Source organism: Babylonia areolata, chromosome 3 (genome assembly GCF_041734735.1).
Source record: "Babylonia areolata isolate BAREFJ2019XMU chromosome 3, ASM4173473v1, whole genome shotgun sequence".
NCBI lineage: Eukaryota > Metazoa > Mollusca > Gastropoda > Neogastropoda > Buccinidae > Babylonia > Babylonia areolata.
The window spans coordinates 53,669,730-53,691,069 of NC_134878.1; the positions used below are offsets into that span (position 1 = coordinate 53,669,730).

A 21,340-nucleotide genomic window follows, 5' to 3' on the forward strand; every position below is an offset into this window, starting at 1 on the left:
GATTCTTGCAAGATGGGGAAAAAAAACACCAACAGCCACGGACAAAATGAAGCCAATTCAAAGAAATAAAAACTCCAATCCGATCTGAAGTCTAAAATCGGGTAAAAAGCTTTCGTCGTCAGTTCTTCCATGTTCGTGTCCGTGTGTGTGTGTGTGTGTGTGTGTGTGTGTGCGGGCGGGCGCGCGCGCGCGTTTGTATATGTCTGTGTGTTCGAGCGTGCGTGCGTGTATGTATGTGTGGCGTGCTGCGTGCGTTCGTGCATGTTTGTGTCTGTCTCTCTGTCTTTCTGTATGTCTGTGTGACTGTGTGGTGGGACAGAGTTTTATCGAGAAGGAGCACGAAAGAGGGGGGGGGGGCGGAGACAGAGAGACAGAAACAGATGCAAAACATTAACTGAACTGAGACAGACAAAAGGAAAGAGAGATAGAAAAAGACAGAGACAGACAAACAGACAGATATAATGACAATGCTTCTTTTACAAAAAATGAAAATCATTGCTTACATTTGTCACTTTTCTCGCACGTACCTGCCTGTACGTTTCTATGCACTGTTCGAAGCCTCTTATTTTGTCAATGCAAGTGAAATATCAAACCGAGTTGCTGTGACAATAGTGTGTTTTAATGACAGAATATCAAATGAGAACACCTCACTGGGACATCAAATAACACATCAAAAAGCAGCAACCACTTGATGAAAACCAAATGTACAGTAAATTTGACGCGGATAGCTGTTAGATATTTCACACACCACAGTCGTATGTTTCACTCCTTTGTCCCTTGCGGCAGTTCATAAAAATGTCAACATTAGAGTTCATCATACACACGCGCCGTCTAAAACTGTACTGCAGGATACGGATACGGATACGGACGGTTTATTCATGACAAACCATTGCTCCTATTGTCGAGGTGTGTGGACAGTTTATAAAACGTTTAGCATCAAGTGTAAAGAACACATTAATAGTTAAACCGAATGCCTGAGAGAGAGGGAGAAACAGGGTAGCAGTAAGGCACAGATAGACAGAGAAAAGCAGAAACAGAAAGAGAGGGGCGAGGGAGAGATGGAGATAGACACATGTAGAGAAAACAGACAGACAGGGACAGAAAAAAACGAGGTAATGAACGAGTGCGGCAGAGATTTGAATAAAAAAAAAAAAAAAAAAAAGCAGCATGCACAAACACGATTCCAATACTGTTTACGTTTTCAAGTCTAATTACAGCGAGTCAGATTAACTCTCTTGGCTTTGTATGGGTAATTACTGTTTTGATTTTAAAATGTTTTGATAACACAATATCAGCTGGCTTGCCAAAACTACATCACTGGTCAGAAGTCAAAGAAACCCAGAAACGGGTATTGAAAAGGAAAATAAGGGGGGGAGGGAGGTGAGACTGAGATGTTTTATTCAGCCTCAAACTTGTCAATCCACGTAACTAGCAGAACCGTGAGGCTTTCATAACAGATGTGAAACAGGTTAAAACTTGCATACAAACACACAGACACACATGCATGCATGTATGCATGCGTGCACGTGCAGATACATGTATACACGAATGAATATATATACAGAGCGCTCGTGCACGCACACACACATACATACACGCATACATACATACATACATACATACATACATACATACACACGCATGCATGCAATGCACGTGCACACACATACTCGCACGAATTTATACACAGAGCACACACACACACACACACACACACACACACACACACACGCACGCGCAACACACACACGCACGCACACACGCGCACACACACACACACACACACACACAGCGCAACCTCACGTACACACTTGCATACTCGCGCATGAACGCAACTCCACGCGTACGTACAAACACGCTCAAATACGTGTGCACACGGACAAACAACGGTATGCACGTGCACACAGACGATCACACAAGCACAAACAGAAGCGCACGAGCAGTGAAGGACACACATATGGAAACACTGCCATGAACATGGTACTTACCAAAACACTTGCTGAGATGAAAACTCGAACAGAGTCAACCTATCAGCATATGGAAATTTGACAAGTCCAGAACCAACAAAACGAACAATGGAAGAAAGAAGAAGAAGAAGAAGAAAAAAGATCGATGATATAACAAATGATACTTGCTATTGGCTGAGATGACTACTGCATGAAAGATAACGATATATAAAAAAAATTAAATAAGACTGTGTATAAACTGACAAACACGCTCTTTTTTTTGGGTAGAAATCCTCAAGCAGAGGAGACAACAGACGACCGCGAGGAAAGAACGAGGTGAAACAGCGAGGAGAGAGAGAGGGAGAAGAGAAGAGAGGGAGAGAAGAGGGTGCGCATAAAAGAACGCCACTGCCACCACCAGCAAATAGACAACGAATTCTCTCTGGCCCCGCTGCGTTTCAGATGCGTATGTGCCGCGCAGCGCTGTGCGTCACAGACGGAGGGAAAGTGTCTGGGCGGTGGCACAAGTCGCCGCAGTGCTGGAAGTTTTTTCGCTTGCTGCTTGCTGCTTGGCGCTGCTGCTGCGGCAGTCGTCGCAAGTGATGTTTGCTGACCAGGAGAAAACGGGAGGGGGGGGGGGCAGTGGACGGGGGGTTTGGGGGGGGGAGGGAGATGGTTCCAACGGCAGCAGTGGCACGAATGATAAGGATGACCTTGGTCTCGTTGGCTGTCGCCGTAAACTTAGACTTTTTTTTTCTCTCTGTCATTTCCGCCTTTTAAATTACCTGGTGAAAACGATGCACGTTCACGAAAGAGGAGCAAAGAGAGAAGCGCAGAGACACAGAGACACTACATTTTTTTGACTGACGGATAGTCATATACACAAAAACTCGAAAGACTCTTGAGAACAAAGAAACATTTCTATCTTCATGGCAGACAAGTGAACATGATTCTTCACGACAAGCAACACACAGAGAGAAGAAGGGTAGGGGTGGGCGGGGGGTTGGGGGGTGGGGGAGGAGCATTAGAGGGAAAGAGAGACGAGGGAGGTAGACCGAAAGACGGACTTGCTGACAGACAAACACAACCAAAAGAGGCAGAGAGATTCAACGGTAAGTGTGTGGGCGAAAATCATTCACTTCGATCAGCACGCTCAGCACTGTGACATTCTACACTGATGGCCATTGGGAAAAGTCATATCCTGTCACTGCAGCACTGCTTCCGGCCAAAGGTCCGCCAGGATACAATAAATAAAATAAAATAGGAGAGAAAGGACAAAGGAGAGAGAAAAGGGGGGTGGGGGTGGGGGGGGGGTTATGGAGATGTGAGAGAACAAGGATTATATGCGTACTCACAATGTAAATGTGTGGAGCTGCCTTGTGGGTGGCGTGCTCTCCACTCAGTCAGATAAGAGTCTGTCGTGACAAGATAGAAAACCGAACAATGCAATGGACAAATCATCCGCAACACAAATTTATGCGCACGTGCGTGCTGTACACTTAGGCACCCACAAGCGCACGCGAACACACACACACACACACACACACATTCGGACAATCGGGATGGTGAGGGGGCACGAGCGCAAATGAGGCACATACACAAAAATGTCGAAGAGAAATACGTAGTTACAATCTCGAATCGAGCGACAGAGAAGGTTAGTAAGCAAAACCAAATAAAAGCGAGAAAGCAAAAGAAACTGACAAACAGCGCGCGCGCTCGTACACACACACACACACACACACACACACACACACACACACACCACACACACGCACGCACGCACGCACACACACACACACAACACACACACGCACGCACGCACACACACACACACACACACACACACACACCACAGAGGCTTTGAGTTTTCCAGATGACGAGGGTCAATAGCTCCCAGCTGCAGACAACAGTCGAGCCAGCGAGCGATGGAGACGCATCAAGCTGGAGAGGACACTGAGATACAAAAACGTTGACAGACGAACAATATCCCAACAAGATATACGGGAAGAGAGACGGACACACAAGCAGACTGGGACACAGAGACAGAACAAGGGGATGCACACACACACACACACACACACACACACACAGAGCTGCGGAGAGACCAAAAGGGACAGACGAACAGAGACAAACATAAGAGAGACAGAAAGAGAAAAAAAGAGGGGGGGGAAGAAAGAGAGAAAGAACCTCCTCAGTCGTGTTTATTGGTGATTTAAAAACCATGTGCTATTTCTATCTTGTCCGAAAACTGAAAAGCTTGGAGGACAAAGCAGAGGGGCACAGAGAAGGGAGACACACAGACAGAACGCAAGAACGCAAGAATTTTATTGTATAGGCCATATGACCCGTTACAACAGATCGTGCGGACAATGACAGAGTGAACCTTTGTTATAGTAGACTATGAACATAAGAAAGAAAAAAAAAAGCATTAACGACGTCGGTTTGCATAATAAATGTATCTTCCAATGTCATGGAGGCAATGCTTGTCTTGCATCGAATGCTGAAACCTAGTCATCGACGGATAAAGCGTGTATTTTTTAGGAATATACTTCTGTCGTAAGTCATTCAATTCTGTGCGGTGGAAAAGAAAATGCAGTTCCGTTTCTATAGCATTGTGGCAGAATGAACATGTGAGATCTTGCTCTGATACAGCAGTGTAACGTTTTTTGTGTTTCTGTAGTTCGGATATACCTAATCTAAATCTTATCAGGATGTGACGGATATGTTTATAGACAGACAGAGAGACTGAGAGATGCACAGAGAGACGGAGAAACAATGCGAGAATACGAATGGTTTATTCAGCAAAGGCCTTTTCCCCTGTGAAGGTGTGTGTACAGACATATCCCCCACCCCTCCCCATCCCCCCAACAAAAATATAATGTCAGCGCGGTTTCTCTTACTCTAAACGCTTTGTACAAATAAAGACAAATGTTTCGGACAGTATCAGCATTTGTGGATGACATCAGTAACTTCAATTTAAACCATTTGGAGAGAGAGGGGGGGGGAGGAAGAGAGAGAGGCACAGAGAGAGACACACACACACACAGAGGCACAGAGAGAGGCAGAGAGAGGGGCAGAGAGAGAGAGAGAGGCACAGAGAGAGAGAGAGAGGCACACAGAGAGGCAGATAGAGAGCAAGAAACAGAGTCAGACAAGATGAGAGAGACAGAAGCAATGGCAAGGTGGGGGTGGGGGGTGGGGTCAAATGAAACTAAAGAAACAGCCATGGAACCAACACATCAAATCTCCTGTTTTACTGTCCGTTACAGTTTCCAAGGAGGAAGGTGTCAAAGCGTGCGGACTGTTCCATATACGCTACACACAACAACGACAACAACAAACAAAAAACATGCGGCAGATGACCAAAACAGCAGCAGATGCCCAGGTCAAGCCTTGAAAGCCTACCATTGGGAATCTTCTAACGTGTAAACGACAGAAACAGCAGAAGATGAATGTCAAGTATGGAGCGAGACCAACGACAGAAACAGCAGAGGATGAACGTCAATTATAGAGCGAGACCAACGACAGAAACAGCAGAAGATGAACGTCAAGTATGGAGCGAGACCAACGACAGAAACAGTAGAGGATGAACGTCAAGTATGGAGCGAGACCAACGACAGAAACAGCAGAAGATGAACGTCAATTATAGAGCGAGACCAACGACAGAAACAGCAAAGGATGAACGTCAAGTATGGAGCGAGACCAACGACAAAAACAGCAGAAGATGAACGTCAATTATAGAGCGAGACCAACGACAGAAACAGCAGAAGATGAACGTCAATTATAGAGCGAGACCAACGACAGAAACAGCAGAAGATGAACGTCAATTATAGAGCGAGACCAACGACAAAAACAGCAAAGGATGAACGTCAAGTATGGAGCGAGACCAACGACAAAAACAGCAGAGGATGAACGTCAAGTATGGAGCGAGACCAACGACAAAAACAGCAGAGGATGAACGTCAAGTATGGAGCGAGACCAACGACAAAAACAGCAGAGGATGAACGTCAATTATAGAGCGAGACCAACGACAGAAACAGCAGAGGATGAACGTCAATTATAGAGCGAGACCAACGACAAAAACAGCAAAAGATGAACGTCAAGTATGGAGCGAGACCAACGACAAAAACAGCAGAAGATGAACGTCAATTATAGAGCGAGACCAACGACAGAAACAGCAGAGGATGAACGTCAAGTATGGAGCGAGACCAACGACAAAAACAGCAGAGGATGAACGTCAAGTATGGAGCGAGACCAACGACAAAAACAGCAAAGGATGAACGTCAAGTATGGAGCGAGACCAACGACAGAAACAGCAGAGGATGAACGTCAAGTTTCAGTTTCAGTTTCACTTTCTCAAGGAGGCGTCACTGCGTTCGGACAAATCCATACACGCTACACCACATCTGTTGAGCAGATGCCTGACCAGCAGCATAACCCAACGCGCTTAGTCAGGCCTTGAGTGCATGCTTACATATTTGTGTACCTATGAAAGTGGATTTCATTTTACGTAATTTCGCCAGAGGACAACACTCTCGTTGCCATGGGTTCTTTTTCAGTGCGCCAAGTGCGTGCTGCACACGGGACCTCGGTTTATCGTCTCATCCGAAAGACTAGACGCTCAGTTTGATTTTCCAGTCAAACTTAGGAGAAATGGCGAGAGCGGGATTCGAACCCACACCCTCACGGACTCTCTGTATTGGCAGCTGAGCGTCTTAACCATTCTGCCACCTTCCTCCATGAACGTCAAGTATGGAGCGAGACCAACGACAAAAACAGCAAAGGATGAACGTCAAGTATGGAGCGAGACCAACGACAGAAACAGCAGAGGATGAACGTCAAGTATGGAGCGAGACCAACGACAGAAACAGCAGAGGATGAACGTCAAGTATGGAGCGAGACCAACGACAGAAACAGCAGAAGATGAACGTCAAGTATGGAGCGAGACCAACGACGGAAACAGCAAAGGATGAACGTCAAGTATGGAGCGAGACCAACGACGGAAACAGCAAAGGATGAACGTCAAGTATGGAGCGAGACCAACACACTCTACACCAACGTGACTTTTCACTAACACCGCTGTCATCGGCTCTGTCAAAGTCTGTCACCGCTACATTATAGCTCCTTCCGCTGAGGTCTTCATCGTTTCTCTTGCCAGTCCAGGAAGAAAGAGAGAGGAAAGAAAAAAAAACATAAGATGATGAAACAAGACAAATCAATACTCAGCGCCCAGGCGTTAAGGGAGGTAATGCTAACAAGACTGAGAGAACGACAAATTCCAACAGAGACAGCGAGAGCTTGCAAGGGAAGAATCAGAGGTAGATATTTCTATCGTTGTCGTTCAGGCTTGACAAAAAAAAAAAGACGCACAATTCACCCGTTTAATGCAAATTTAGGATCAAAGAAAAATGCATACACTGAAGAAAAAAAACATACAACAAAGAGACAACCCATTGTCCTACTATAATGCAAGCGAAGCAAGGCCTGATAAGCGCGTTTGGTTATGCGCAGATCGTGCATCTGCACCTTTTTTCTTTTTTCATCAGGTATGGTGTAGCATATGTGGATCTGTCCGCACGTTCCGCTACCCCCTTGAAACTGAAACTGAAGCTGGAACAAAAGAAAAACATCCATCAATAAGAAACAGGTACAGATTGAAACAAGGCAACATAGTGAGACAGACATTAGAAGCAATACGGAGAGCGATAGGCATTCCGACAGAAGCAACAAAGAGATATACATATCAACACTGAGAGAGACGGGACTGAGGCGGTGGGGTGGGGGTGGGGGAGAAGGACGAGATATAGATATACAAGTAGAGAAGGGGAAGAGAGAGAGAGAGAGAGAAGACAGTGTGTGAGTATAATACACACTCAAATATGCAAAATGACAGCCAAAGAACACCTTCAAATCTGTTAGCAGAAGAAAAGAAACATAAAGAAGGCAGACGAACATCACGTGTATCGTGAAAAAAACAACAACAGCTTTGAACAACACACTGCAAGCACCAGCCTTTCATTAACACTGCTGTCACATCAGTCAGGATCTGTCACCACAACATAGCAAGATCCCTTCTCTGTCACACTGACTAAAAAAGATGAAACAAAATAAATGAATACTTTGTTTAAACGCTCCAGGCAGGCACTTCTGGAGATTATGTTAACGGAGCTGTGGATTGATAATATGGAAGACAGTGAGAGAAGAGCAGAAACTAAAACAACAGAGGTAAACGGTTTCCTTCTTTCCCTTAGACTTCGCAAAAAAACCCTCTGTAATTATGTTTCTGTACAAGATTGCCAAAAAAAATACATATGAGAAACAGATAATGACTAAAACAAGACAGCCCCAAGATATTGACAAAGGCGAGTCATTGAGACAGACAGACAGACACAGAAAACAGACAGATCAATAGATTCCTATCTTCCCTTGCTTAAAACATAACAATCTTCCGTAACTTGCACAAAATTTTCCCCACTCTCTTTCCTTGCCCCCTTGGGAAACCCACACTTCCCTGCACACCTTCCTACGTTATACATACATACCAACCTATTACCTACCTACCTGCCTACCTATCTATCAGTCTATCTATCTATCTGTCTGTCTGCCTGTCTATTTATCTATCTCTTTCTCTGTATCCCTCACTCTCCACACCGCTCTCTCTTTCCCTCCTCACTCCACTCTCTGACATTTCATGTTAGGGAGAGACGCATTAAACAAGAAACTAAGAGAGAAGATATCAAAGACACGCGACAGACACAATGACAGCCAAAGAAGACCTTCAAATCTGCCAGCTGAAAAAACAAAAAAAAGAAGAAGAAGAAAACAAAAGAAAGGCAAGAGATGAACATGAAGCGTATGGAGAAGAAAACAACACCTTTGCTCAACCAACACACTACAAGCAAGCACTTTAATTAACATTGCTATCACTTCTGTCAGTGTCTTATCACCTCTGCACAGGTTCTTCCGTTCAGGTCTGCACCCTTCTCTCTACCACAGTGGGAGAGAGGAAAAAAAAAAACATGTGAAACAAAACAGATCAATACTTCGTTTAAACGCTTCAGGCATTTCATGGAGAGTTAATGTCAACGACAGTGAGAGAAGGGGGACAAACAGAAACAATAAAAGCAGACAATCTCCCTCTTTTGCTTCAGCTTGACATAACAGAACTCAGCAGTTGTTGTTGTTGTTTCTTTTTTATGCAAGGTAAGCAAAGAAAATATATTTTCCTACCGGAAACCGATACAGACACAGAAACAGAAACGCTACACATACACACACAGAAAGAAGAGAGATACAGAGAAATAGAGAGAGATCTGCCGAGTGACAGAGAGACAGAGAGAAAAAGAATGCTATACATTATCGCGAATAATATTATGAACAATGCATCCGTAACAATAGTAGATATGGAAAGACAGACAGACAGACAGACAGACAGATAGATAGATAGATAGATAGACAGATAGATAGATAGATGGTTACACTTTGGAGCACAGAGACACGAAGATGGGCTCCACGAGAAAGAAAGAAACTGAAACGAAAAGCCAGCACAGGCTGTGAGCTGTCCACATTAGAAAGGTCGACATTTTCACTCTTAAATGCAGATCACTGGAGAGTGACCCAAACAAAGTTGGGAGAAAATTGTGAAGAAACAGATAAACAGAAACAGAAAGAGCCAGAGAAGAAGAAAAAAAAGAGCAAAACAGCAGCAACAAAAGTACCTGTTCCGTATTTTGTATTTGTATTTGTATTTCTTTTCAGATTTCTCTGTGTGAAATTCGGGCTGCTCTCCCCAGGGAGAGCGCGTCGCTATACTACAGCGCCACCCTTTTTTTTTTTTGTATTTTTTCCTGCGTGCAGTTTTATTTGTTTTTCCCATCGAAGTGGATTTTTCTACAGAATTTTGCCAAGAACAACACTTTTGTTGCCGTGGGTTCTTTTACGTGCGGTAAGTGCATGCTGCACACGGGACCTCGGATTATCGTCTCATCCGACTAGCGTCCAGACCAACACTCACGGTCTAGTGGATGGGGAGAAAATATCGGCGGCTGAGCCGTGATTCGAACCAGCGCGCTCAGATTCTCTCTCGCTTCCTAGGCGGACGCGTTACCTCTAGGCCATCACTCCACTGTTGTTCTCGAGTTTGCGTTCATATCCACTTTGTATTTCAAAGTACACCAGGGAACAATAAAAGACAACAGTGAGCGGCAGAGGGAAGGGAAAGGACACAGGAAGGTGGAGAGAGAGAGAGAGAACTCAGAACTCAAAATGTTTTGGGTTTTTTTTTATTCAAGGATCAAATTTTAGGGGATATATATATATATATAATATATATATAACTCAGAATTCAAAATGTTTTTCTACTCAAGGATTAAATTTTAGGGGAGAGACAGAGACAGAGAACTCAAAACGTTTTGTTTTGTTTTTTTATTCAAGGATTAAATTTTAGGGGGGGGGGAGAGAGAGAGAGAGAGAGAGAGAGAGAGAGAGAGAGAGAGAGAGAGAGAAAACTCAAAACGTTTTTTTTTATTCAAGGATTGAAAGTTTAGGAGAGATATGGAGAGAGAGAGAACTCAGAACTCAAAACGTTTTTTATTCAAGGATTAATATTTTAGAGAGAGAGAGGGAAAAAACTCAAAATATTTTTTTTATTCAAGGATTAAAATTTTAGGAGAGAGAGGGAGAGAGAGAGAAGAAGAAGAAGAAGAAAAGATGGAGAGTGGAATAAGAGAGACAGACAGGCAAAAGACAAATATCAGACGAAAAAAAAAAGTACCAGAAGCATACACACACACACACACACACACACACACACACACACACACACACACACACACACAAAGAACCCCCCTTAACTCTACCACCTAAATGACAGAAAGGCAGAAGATGAACGTCGAGTGTTTCAAGAGATCTGAACGGAAGCAACCAGCACCACTTTCCATTAAAACTGCCATCACTCCTGTCAAATTCGGCCACCGCTACATCACAGCTTCTCGCTATTCAACCAGTCGTGGGGGTGGGAGAAAATGAAGACGAAACAAGATAAATCAATATCACCGCCCATGCCTTTAGGAAGATGATGCTGACAAGGGTAGAAAAACAGCTGGCTACTTTCCGGAACTCAAACGGGACAAAATAAAGCGATACAACATGTCCCTTCTCTCTTTAATGCGAACTAAACATCGATGAAACACGGAACTGATGCACATTCAAAACAAAGGCAACAGACACACGCCATTTGCCACTTCAAAGCAAAAACCTTGCCAATAAAAGATACCCACCGGAAAGAGACACAGACAAAGACAGAGAAGACAGTAAAACTGTCAAAACAAAGACAGGCAGAGGCCAGAAAGAGAGAGAAACACAGAGACTTGGCTCAGCAGATTTTCGTATAAAGTTACTATAAATACTGTAACTTTGAATTACGTGTTCGCGGGAATTACCACATCATTTCACTGGCGTTGCAGCCTCTAACATAATCTCGCTGGGTGCCTGACTCTGTATCTTTTTCTGTCAGTCTGCCTGTCTGTATGTTTGTCTCTCTGTCTCTGTCTCAGTCCCTCTGTGTCTGTCTGTCTCTCTTTCTGTCTCTCTGTCTATGTCTCTCTCTCTCTCTCTCTCTCTCTCTCTCTCTCGCCTCCCCCTCCTCCTCCTCCTCCTTCATCTTCTTCTTCTTCTTTCTTTTCGCTCTCCCTCCATTGACGATTTCTGTTAGGGTGGCTTGGAGGGTGGGGGTGGGGGGGAGAGAGAAAGTATAAATGTAAAACAACGGAATGACAAGGGTCAACAAAAACACCAACCACGCACAGTGACAGAAAAAAAGTCCACAGAAGAAACCAACGGCAACATGAAGACGAACATCACGTGCACCGTGGAAACAACAGCTTTGCACCGTGGAAACACTGCAAACACTTCCACCGCTGTCACATCTGTCATGTTTTGTCACTACGACACAGCTTCTGGCGTTAAGATACACTCTCCGCCACAATGAGAGAGAGGAGAGAGAGGAGAGAGAGAGAGAGAGAAGATAAAATAAAACAGAACGAATCAATACTTTGTTTAAACGCTCCAGGCACTTCAGAAGATAATGTTAACGAGATGTGAGGGAAGATAATATCGACGACAGTTTCTTTTCTTCCTTTTCTGGAACTTCACAAAATAAATGAAATCAGCAATCCTTTTTCAATGCAAACTTGCCAAACGATATATATTCGCCTTGGGGAATACAGACATAGAAACAAAGTCATGAGACAGAGAGGGAGATGATTCTCTGTGTGTGTGTGTGTGTGTGTGTGTGTGTGTGTGTGTTGAGAGAGAGAGGGGGGGCGAGGGGGAGACAGAGACAGAGACACAGACAACGAGACAGCGAGCAAGAGAGGGAGAGAGACAGCAACAGGTTCTCAATTTGAATTGCTTCGGCCATCTTCTCTCCAAATAGAAATGGCTATCGCACACGAGACAAACGTGACTCTCCTCCTCTCAGCTCTCTCCAGTACCTCTCTCCGCTCTCCTGTCTTGAGCCATTTGCTCGGGCCACACGTGAGGAGCGCGCTAAGAATGATATCCTTTCAAATGGTGTCATTCCTTTCTCACAGTCTCCGCTTTTCTCTCTTTGTGTCTGCATACGCGCGCACTCACAGTGTGTGTGTGTGTGTGTGTGTGCTTGCGTGCGCGCGTGTGTGTGTGTATGTCATTCTGAATCTTTCCCACATAAAAACAAATGACTGTGTACATCCTTCTTTCGTCTGTATGTGTGTGTGTGTGTGTGTGTGTGTGTGTCTGTGCCCGTCTTCCTCTCTCTTGCTCTCTCTTTCCCTCCGTCTTTCCCTCTCTCTGTCTGCCCCCCCCCCTTCCCCCCCCCCCCCACGCCCCCCCGTCAAGGCAGTCGACAAAAAAATTAAAAATTATGGGTGAAAATTTTCAATGTCATCAGTGTCAACCGTCACATGCGATTTTGTGGGGTGGGAATGGAGGAGAGAGGATATGTGAGTTCCTGTGTGTTCGTATGTGTATGTGTGAGTGTGCGTGTGTGTGTGTGTGTGTGTGTGTGTGGGTGGGTGGGTGGGTGTGTGGGTGTGTGTGTGTGTGCGTGTCTGGTATTTGGCGTAACTGCGAGATGTGTGTGACTTGACACGACTTCCATTTGGAATGCCTAAATTTTGCACATCTGCGATATCAGTTCTTAACAAAATATATTTGTATCGGATTTTTTTTCATTTTTACTTTTTTACTTTTTATATATATAATTTCTTTAAGGCATGAAAAGAAGTGTGACTGAAGGTGGGGGAAATCAGTCATAATTGGAATATGTTACAAGATGATATGGTCTATCATATATCTTTCTTTAAAATGGTGTGTGTGTTTTTTTGTGTGTGTGTTTTTTTTTGGGGGGGGTGCTTTAGTCGTATATTACTTAATATCCTCCATACCCTAATAAGGCTCAAAGGAATTTAACAGCCTTGATGTTGGTTTTGCTTTCTTTGTCTGTCTTTTCGTTCTTTCACGTCTTTAAACTAACAGTAACATTTTTCCCATGTGTGTTAGAATGTGTGCATATATTGCACGGGTTTGCTTGTGCCTTTGGAGTTGGTAGAACGCGTGTGTGTGTGTGTGTGTGTGTGTGTGTGTACGTGTGTGCGTGTGTGTGTGCACGCGCGCCTGGAAACAATACAAAGAAAAACCGGTTTTTGTCAAATGGCAGTATATAACTGTACAATAAGAAACTGAAGTATGCACATTGCGCCGGTATTTCCGCATGGCTAATCGAAATGCTGAACACAATGTGTGCGCATTAAAAAAAAAGGAAGATAATTATATAGAAAAAAAATTAAAAGCAGAAGAAAATGAATTTGAATAAAAGAAAGACAATAATAATACCAATGATGAATCCAAATGAATCCAAGCAACAATCACCACCGGCACGCACGCACACACACACACACACACTCACACACACACACGCGTTCACGGTGTTGTGACAATCTGTATGCACGCTAAGAGGTTCGATAAACTGTTGACAGAGAGAAATCTTAATTTAGCTGTGAAAGGACAATACGTTAAATGGTTCTGCAAAGAAATATCAGACTTGAAACATACCACTGTGTTTTGTTTTTGCCCTTCTTCTTCTTTTTTTTACCAATTCATTTGAATCGACGAACAGCCTCGTTAAACAGAAGTGGATTTACGAGAGTGGTTTTACAAAAAGCTGGAAGTACACAAAACGAAAGAAAACAATTGAGAACGGAAGCAATGTGCTGGGCGAAGAATTGGATGTGGTAATTCTCGGCCAAGGCAAGCTGAAAAAACTTTGAAATTACATGTTTGGTGAAAACCATTGTGTGTTTTGTAACAATCGATTTAAATCAATGGAAAACTGAGTCCGAGCACTGCATTGACGTCGCTGAATTTAAAAATCAGACACTTTTTCCTTTCCCTTCCTTTCTTCCCTCCATCCTTCCTTCCTTCCTTCCTTCTTTCCTGCCTTCCTTCCGTTTTTCGTTTTTTTTTACCGCAGAAAACACAACGTTTCTTGGGACCGCAGAAGCTGGAGTGTCCACGAAAATTGACGAAGACACAGTCATGACCATGATCATCTTGTCCTGATCTGGCGTTGTGATTTATCGGACTGCTAGCGTCCTTCCTTCCGTTTTCCCTGTGTTGTTGTTGTTTTTGTTTGTTTGTTTGTTTGTTTTGGTTTTTGTTTTTTGTGGGGGTCTTTTTGCAATGTTAACGCTTTTTAAGATGGCGTGTGCTCATTTCATTGACAAATGTTGACAGTTCTGGAATTTGCTATGGAGTTACGAGTTCACGTCAGGTGCAATGATTCATAGTTGTTTAGGCCTGTCCCGCTGATTCGCTGCTTTCATCATTGTTTAAGACACAGCTGATGAAATGTTCTTCCGCTTGTTAGTTTCTGCTCTGGAGCGTGCGTTTGTTTTCGGATGCTGTGTGGTTCATGGCTTGCTTTTGCTCTCGGTTTCTGTTATTTAACTTCCTTCACTGTTAAACCCCTAGAGAATCGTAAAGAGTTTAAGAAGAAAAAAAAAGACGCTCACTTTAAAAGCGATATACCGGAGTTTTATGTGTATAGATTGGGAAGCCAGTTTTGTTAGCATCTACTGGGTTTAGTGTGCGGCCTGGGTGCTAGCCTTTTAAAAGTAAAAAGAAAAAGGAGAAAGCGCATCGCATGCTTTGGGGGGAAAAGACTTGTCCTACTTTGCTTACATAAGCTTTGCGTTGTGAAACAACACTTGTTATTTGAGTTTTATGGTGCAGGAATGTAAGTTATTTTCGGATTATTACTTCATTTCTGCCCCTTCACCGCCAGTCAGTTCCGAGTGCAACACTCCCTGGTACCAGAAGCACAGAAAATATGGCGTCGAGATCAGATGGGGATTCCCCTGTGAGGTGTATGAAACATGGCCGATTCTATCACCGAAAATTGAGAGCAATAGGTTCACGGATGACTTATCCATGATCTGAACGCATTTCATCAACATCGGTACTCTGGCTGCTGCTGAAATAAGACACTGGCAGTGAAAGGGGTTTTTGTCAACAATGGTATAGTTTTCTGTGCTCTTTGTTTTCCTACACTTTCACATTATCCTTTTCTTTTCACATGCAAAAGACTAGTATCCAGAGAAATCTAATTACTTGTATATCAAAACTGAGTACCCAATGTAGACATCGAGCTCTTTTCTTTTTTTTCTTTTTCTTTTTTTTTTTTTTCTTTTTTTTTTTTTGACACAGTTTATTACTCCTAAGTCTAATGAGTTGCATTTCAAAACTCAGTACACAGTGTAGATATCGAACTCCTTTTTTTACCTGCCACAGTTTATTACACCAACAGAATAGTTGACACAGCTTATTTCTTTGAAGACTCTTCCTCCTCGGCAAATGACTTGAGCATTTCCTGCTTCTGTGTGATCCTCTTCCCTCGCCTCCCAAGAGCCTCCTTGACCTTGGTACGACGAGCGTCTGTCTGATCACTGAGCAGCTTAGTTCTGGCCTTCTCAGCCTTCCTCTTGTGGATGAATTCCATCACGATTCGCTTGTCCTTGAAGCCGTTACCCTTGCTCTCAGGTTTGCACATGGTACAGGTGTTTGTTAACTCTCTCCATACGAACGGCGAAAGAGACGACGTTAACAGCGTTTCACCCCAATTACCATCATCAAAATATTGCAAGAGGAAGGCTCTTATACTGAAGAGGTGAGTTTCAGTTTCAGTTTCAGTAGCTCAAGGAGGCGTCACTGCGTTCGGACAAAACCATATACGCTACACCACATCTGCCAAGCAGATGCCTGACCAGCAGCGTAACCCAACGCGCTTAGTCAGGCCTTGAAAAAAAAAAAAAAAAAAAAAAAACCACAAAAAACAAAACAAAACGGGGGAATAAATAATAGATAAGCTTGCATAAATAAATAAATAAATAAATAAATAATAATTATAATATAGAAAAAGGTAGTAGTAATAATATTAGTAATACTAATAAAATGATAATAATAAAACATAATAATATACCAGCCGCCGTGGCGAAGTGGTTAGCGTCGCGGACTGACGGCTGGGAGGACGCGGGTTCGAATCCCAGCGGAGGTGGGTTTTTCGGCCCGTGGCCGGCTCCTACCCAGAGTTGAGTGTGCTGTGGGCTTAAATGGGGAGACTGGGACCACACAGTCGAGTGTCATCCACTTCAAGGATGCGTCTTTGGGTGTGTTGCTCTAATTACCTGACCAACACTGCAAGTGCCTGTATCTCTCGGGCCTGGTTAACGCCGGGATATCATTATGACAGGAAGCGTAGAGTACAGCCTTGTCACGCAGTCCCAAACCAAAATGGACCTCCATAGCAACATCGTCATCATCATCGTCATCCTCCTCCTCCTTCATCGTCATCAATATAAACAAAATAGTCTCAAAGTCTGTGGCCTTTCATGCCCTGCTCTCATGGTGACCTCAGTTTCGATACCCCTCCACTTCCGTGCTTGGGGTGAGTCCTGTCAATGTCGTCAGTGTCGGCAGATTCATGGGGGGCTGTTGTTTGAGGGACGTGGTGGCGGTCTTCACTCTGGGAGGGACGCTCACTCAGTCTGGCTCCGCGACTAAGCCATTATTGTCGTTAGTAGGGGGCTTAGTAGGTGGTGTCCTAAGTACGTTAAAACAGAAAAGGCACCACTGAACACCACCGAAGTGACTCAGCAGCAGTGCAGGGTCTCTTCTGGTGTGTGGCCTCCTCGCGACCTAACATCGATGGTTCCCTGTGGACTGCCGACGCTGGAACTGCGAAGGACGAACCCGGGTGTGGCCGTGTATGGGGGAATCTAAAAATGAGCGGCGTGGGAGTAATGCCACTGAAACGGTGCAGATAATGGGGCAGCAAAAAAAAAAAAAAAATAATAATAATAATAATAAAACATAATTAATAAATAAATAAATAAGACAACAATGGTGATAAATAAGCAAATAAATGTGAAATATGAAGACACACATTCACACATACACCCACACATGCATAACAGAAATGCACCAGACATGCAGTTTCACATATATGAAAGCACAGTCAAATACATATAAACGTACATGAGCTCCAACACACACACACACACACACGCATTACCGTGCACCTCCTCTACCCCCCTCCTCCACACACTCATTTCTAGTCTAAGTATCGCAGCTTCCACGGCACACACACACACACACACACACAAACACACACTCACAGAGATGAACACTTACTTGTACAAGCACATATGAAAGCACAGTCAAATACATATAAACGTACATGAGCTCCAACACACACACACACACACACACACACACACACACACACACACACACACACATTACCTTGCACCTCCTCTACCCCCTCCTCCACACACTCATTTCTAGTCTACGTATCGCAGCTTCCACGGCACACACACACACACACACACACAAACACACACTCACAGAGATGAACACTTACTTGTACAAGCACACACACATACGCCCATATCTCCCACCCCCAACCCCACACACGTACATACAAAGATATATATATATATATATATATATATATATATATATATATATACACGTTCCAATATCCTGTTGCTCCCACAGTGTAGGCATGCATACACTCACATACCTCATCCTCTACCCCACCTCCCCCCCGCACTCCCACCTCCCCTCACACGCACACACACACACACACGTACACATATCTCTCCTGACACTTGTGTACAATTTCACTCTCGCGCATTCACAAACGCACTCAAAAGCACAGACCCACACATACACACAAACACACACAGCCGCCACTGACTGGCCGCAAGAGGGATGGGAAAAGATCTCTGATGCCAAGAACGTGGCGTCTAGTGTGTTGCTCGGTCTATTGTATTTGGAAAGGCCCACAGAGACTCTGTTCCGTTTTGAAGAAATTTGCGCAATGTTGGTTTGGAAATGATGCCGATATTTGTTTGATTTGCAAAGCATCGTGCTCTACCTTTCATGTTAGATTTGCGGCCGCTCCCTCTCTCTGCTTCTATTTCTTTGAGGCGATCGATGGTGTGATGGCCTTGTACCTGTTCTTTTTGGTATTCTTTGACTTTTCTGAGGATTTCCGATTTTCCTAGATGTAGGCCGCTCGTTGGTGTTGCGTTACCAGCAAGTCTGTCAGCTCGCTCATTTCCCTTAACACCTGCATGTCCCGGGCAGTATGACCATGTGAGTTTTTTTATCTGAAAGTTGCGCATTGCGTTATGCCACTCTGGGCTTCCCATTCCGTTTTCAATTTTCTGTATGAGGTTCATTGAGTCGGTTAGAATCATGGCATGTTGGTTTCCGGGCGTATGGAAGGACGATAGCCACTGAAGAGGTGAATGTTGACAAAGAATACCACAATTCTTACGACGGAAGCTAAAGGTTGGGTCATTCAGACACCCACTGGGCAACCGAGGGATCTGTGTAGAGGAGAAGAGAGGACTGGCCGTACTGAGTGAGTTAATCTGTTTCGCTTCCCTGCACTTGCGTAACAGGTACCTCAGCACACGCATACGGCGGATTCCACAGGAATTCCACAGGCATACGGACGTATCTTTTCATTTCCTGGCCTCATTATTTGTTCATTTCCAGCTGAAAAACCACCGAGGCAGCCATGTGTTTGTTCTGTATTGTCCATGTGTTCTGTGTGACTTCTTCAGGATTAAAGAGGCTATGCCAGTCTTGAATAAAATTTGTGTTTGCACATGTCTTCTGTCTTTGATACTGTGTGCACATGTCAAATGATCGGTATAAAGACAGGCCCGGCGCTTCCTTTTTGAGGAAGTGTCTGGGTTTGTTCCAATGTACATTTTATTTACCTGTGTGTTAGCTGAATCGGTAGCATAAGCAACACTGATTTGAAGTTGTGTACCTTGTGAATGGAGAGAGTTACCACTGTTTACTATTTGTTGATCATACGGACGTTGGCTGTACCCTTGTGTCTGCCATGGCCCATGTGACGTCCCTTGCCACAAGCCTCACCGTTCTTTAGTACACGAGCACGGGAGTGCATCTTGACAGGCTTTCCGATAACGAGACCATCCTTGATAACTTTACAGATGTTCTGACGAGAGTTGGCATTGGCGATCTAATTGGTCTCATTAGCGTCCAACCAGACTTTATTTTTTCCTCATTTCAGCACGGCTGCGGATAGCCGCTTCTGCAGACGCACAGTACTCATGGTCACTGCTTGTCAAGTCTAATCGTAGAAAAGGAGTTCCAGTTATCGAACACATATATATCTTGTTTACGAAGCGAACACCGTAGCTATTGAACCACCAAGACTTGTCTTTGAACAGAAAAGAGTGTCCTATTTTCATGTTCACTTTCCACTCAATTCTTTTTTGTTTGTATCGTCTTTAGATTCCGCGGGCAGCTCCTTGCTGTGGTCTCAAAGAACAATGGTGCATTTACACGCCGTCGTTAACGTGTGGCCCACTTTTGTCATATTGTCCCTTTACTTTCCGAAATGGGCAGATATCTTGTCACTGTTTTGTCATGTCTGTCATGCCTGACAACGAATTCACACAAGTGTTGGTGACCCAAACCATTCAGTCAAAGAAACCGTTAAACAAAAGCGAAGTCCGCGACATGATGTCGTTTTCGCCTGCAAATCAGTAACCACCTCTTACATCAAAGGAAATCAACGGTGTTATTTTGTTTTCAAGCTGAACGCTTAAGTCAGCTGGGCGTGAACATGCAATCAGGAAAAACAAAATCTGATCTGTCGGCAGCCTTAGTCCTCATCAAACACCTACCTGTACCGCTTCGATTCCGACTGCGAGCTGCTGGTCTGGTGGCTCAAAGGTCCCACAGAAAACCCGTCCTCATCAATCGTCAATGCCAAATTGAGGTCCCGTGGCCTATCCCGTATAATCATTGAACACAAAGCAGTTGTCCGATACTGGAGATTTACTCGACGGTGAAGAATCACTGGACACAGAGGGATCACTGGACATTTAGGAACTACAAGATGGTATCATATCTTCAACTGCACTGATGCATACCACATATAAGACAGTCACCGAACACAACTGGTTGTTGTCTTCAGTTTAATGTCTTTCCACTTGAAGTGTGTTTAACCGGTGTGTTTAACTGTATGACAAACAAAGCAACATTACAATCCGTTGACGGCCTTGCTGATCGACTCATGGCGATCTCTACTCTAGGAACTCTGGGATACCTAGTTATAACGAATGACATCTTCTTGACTGGAAACGTCAGTTGCTAATGGCACAACAGATGCCGCGCATTCACTGGCAGGACAAGAGTTCAGCAGTGATACTGCTCCTGCTCCAGCGCCACGATCAAAGAAAGGTCACCATGCAGTGAGGAGGTTGTAGCACACGACAGGACGATACTTGCTGGTGTGAGTTACATCGCTCCTACCTGAAGGGGCGAACTGACATGTCTGCAGGGCACCATAGTATGCACCCTGGAGTGTCACCTTCTTCTTCTTCTTCTTCGTTCGTGGGCTGCAACTCCCACATTCACTCGAAAATACACGAGTGGGCTTTTACGTGTATGACCTTTTCTTCGTTTTCAGAGGTGGGTGTGTCACGAACAGTCTGCAGCCTTCCGTGTTTTGTTTTGTTTTAATTTTGTTTGCACAAGATTCAGCGCTATATAATGTTTTTTTTTCTCAGCAGCCCCTGTTTCCGCGTCACACCACAGACCTGGTGGATTGTTCACAGGGCGCCATTCATCACACACCTCCCAGGCGCCAACGTTGACACACTTGTCCCTGTGCTCAGACATGAATCACCTCACCCGTGGGCTGAACTAGACTCGCGGGTCAGAGCCAGGAAGAACATCTCGCTGCCCAGTCCGTGACCTGTTCCAGACACTGCGGCAGGCACAGGTCGATGTCATTGGTTGTC

The 21,340-nt window shown here is 44.3% G+C and overlaps 1 pseudogene; it reads right to left on the reverse strand.

Moving 5' to 3' along the window:
* Nucleotides 1–15,807: 15,807 nt before the first annotated feature.
* Nucleotides 15,808–19,641, reverse strand: LOC143280627 (large ribosomal subunit protein eL19-like; annotated as a pseudogene).
* Nucleotides 19,642–21,340: the final 1,699 nt, after the last annotated feature.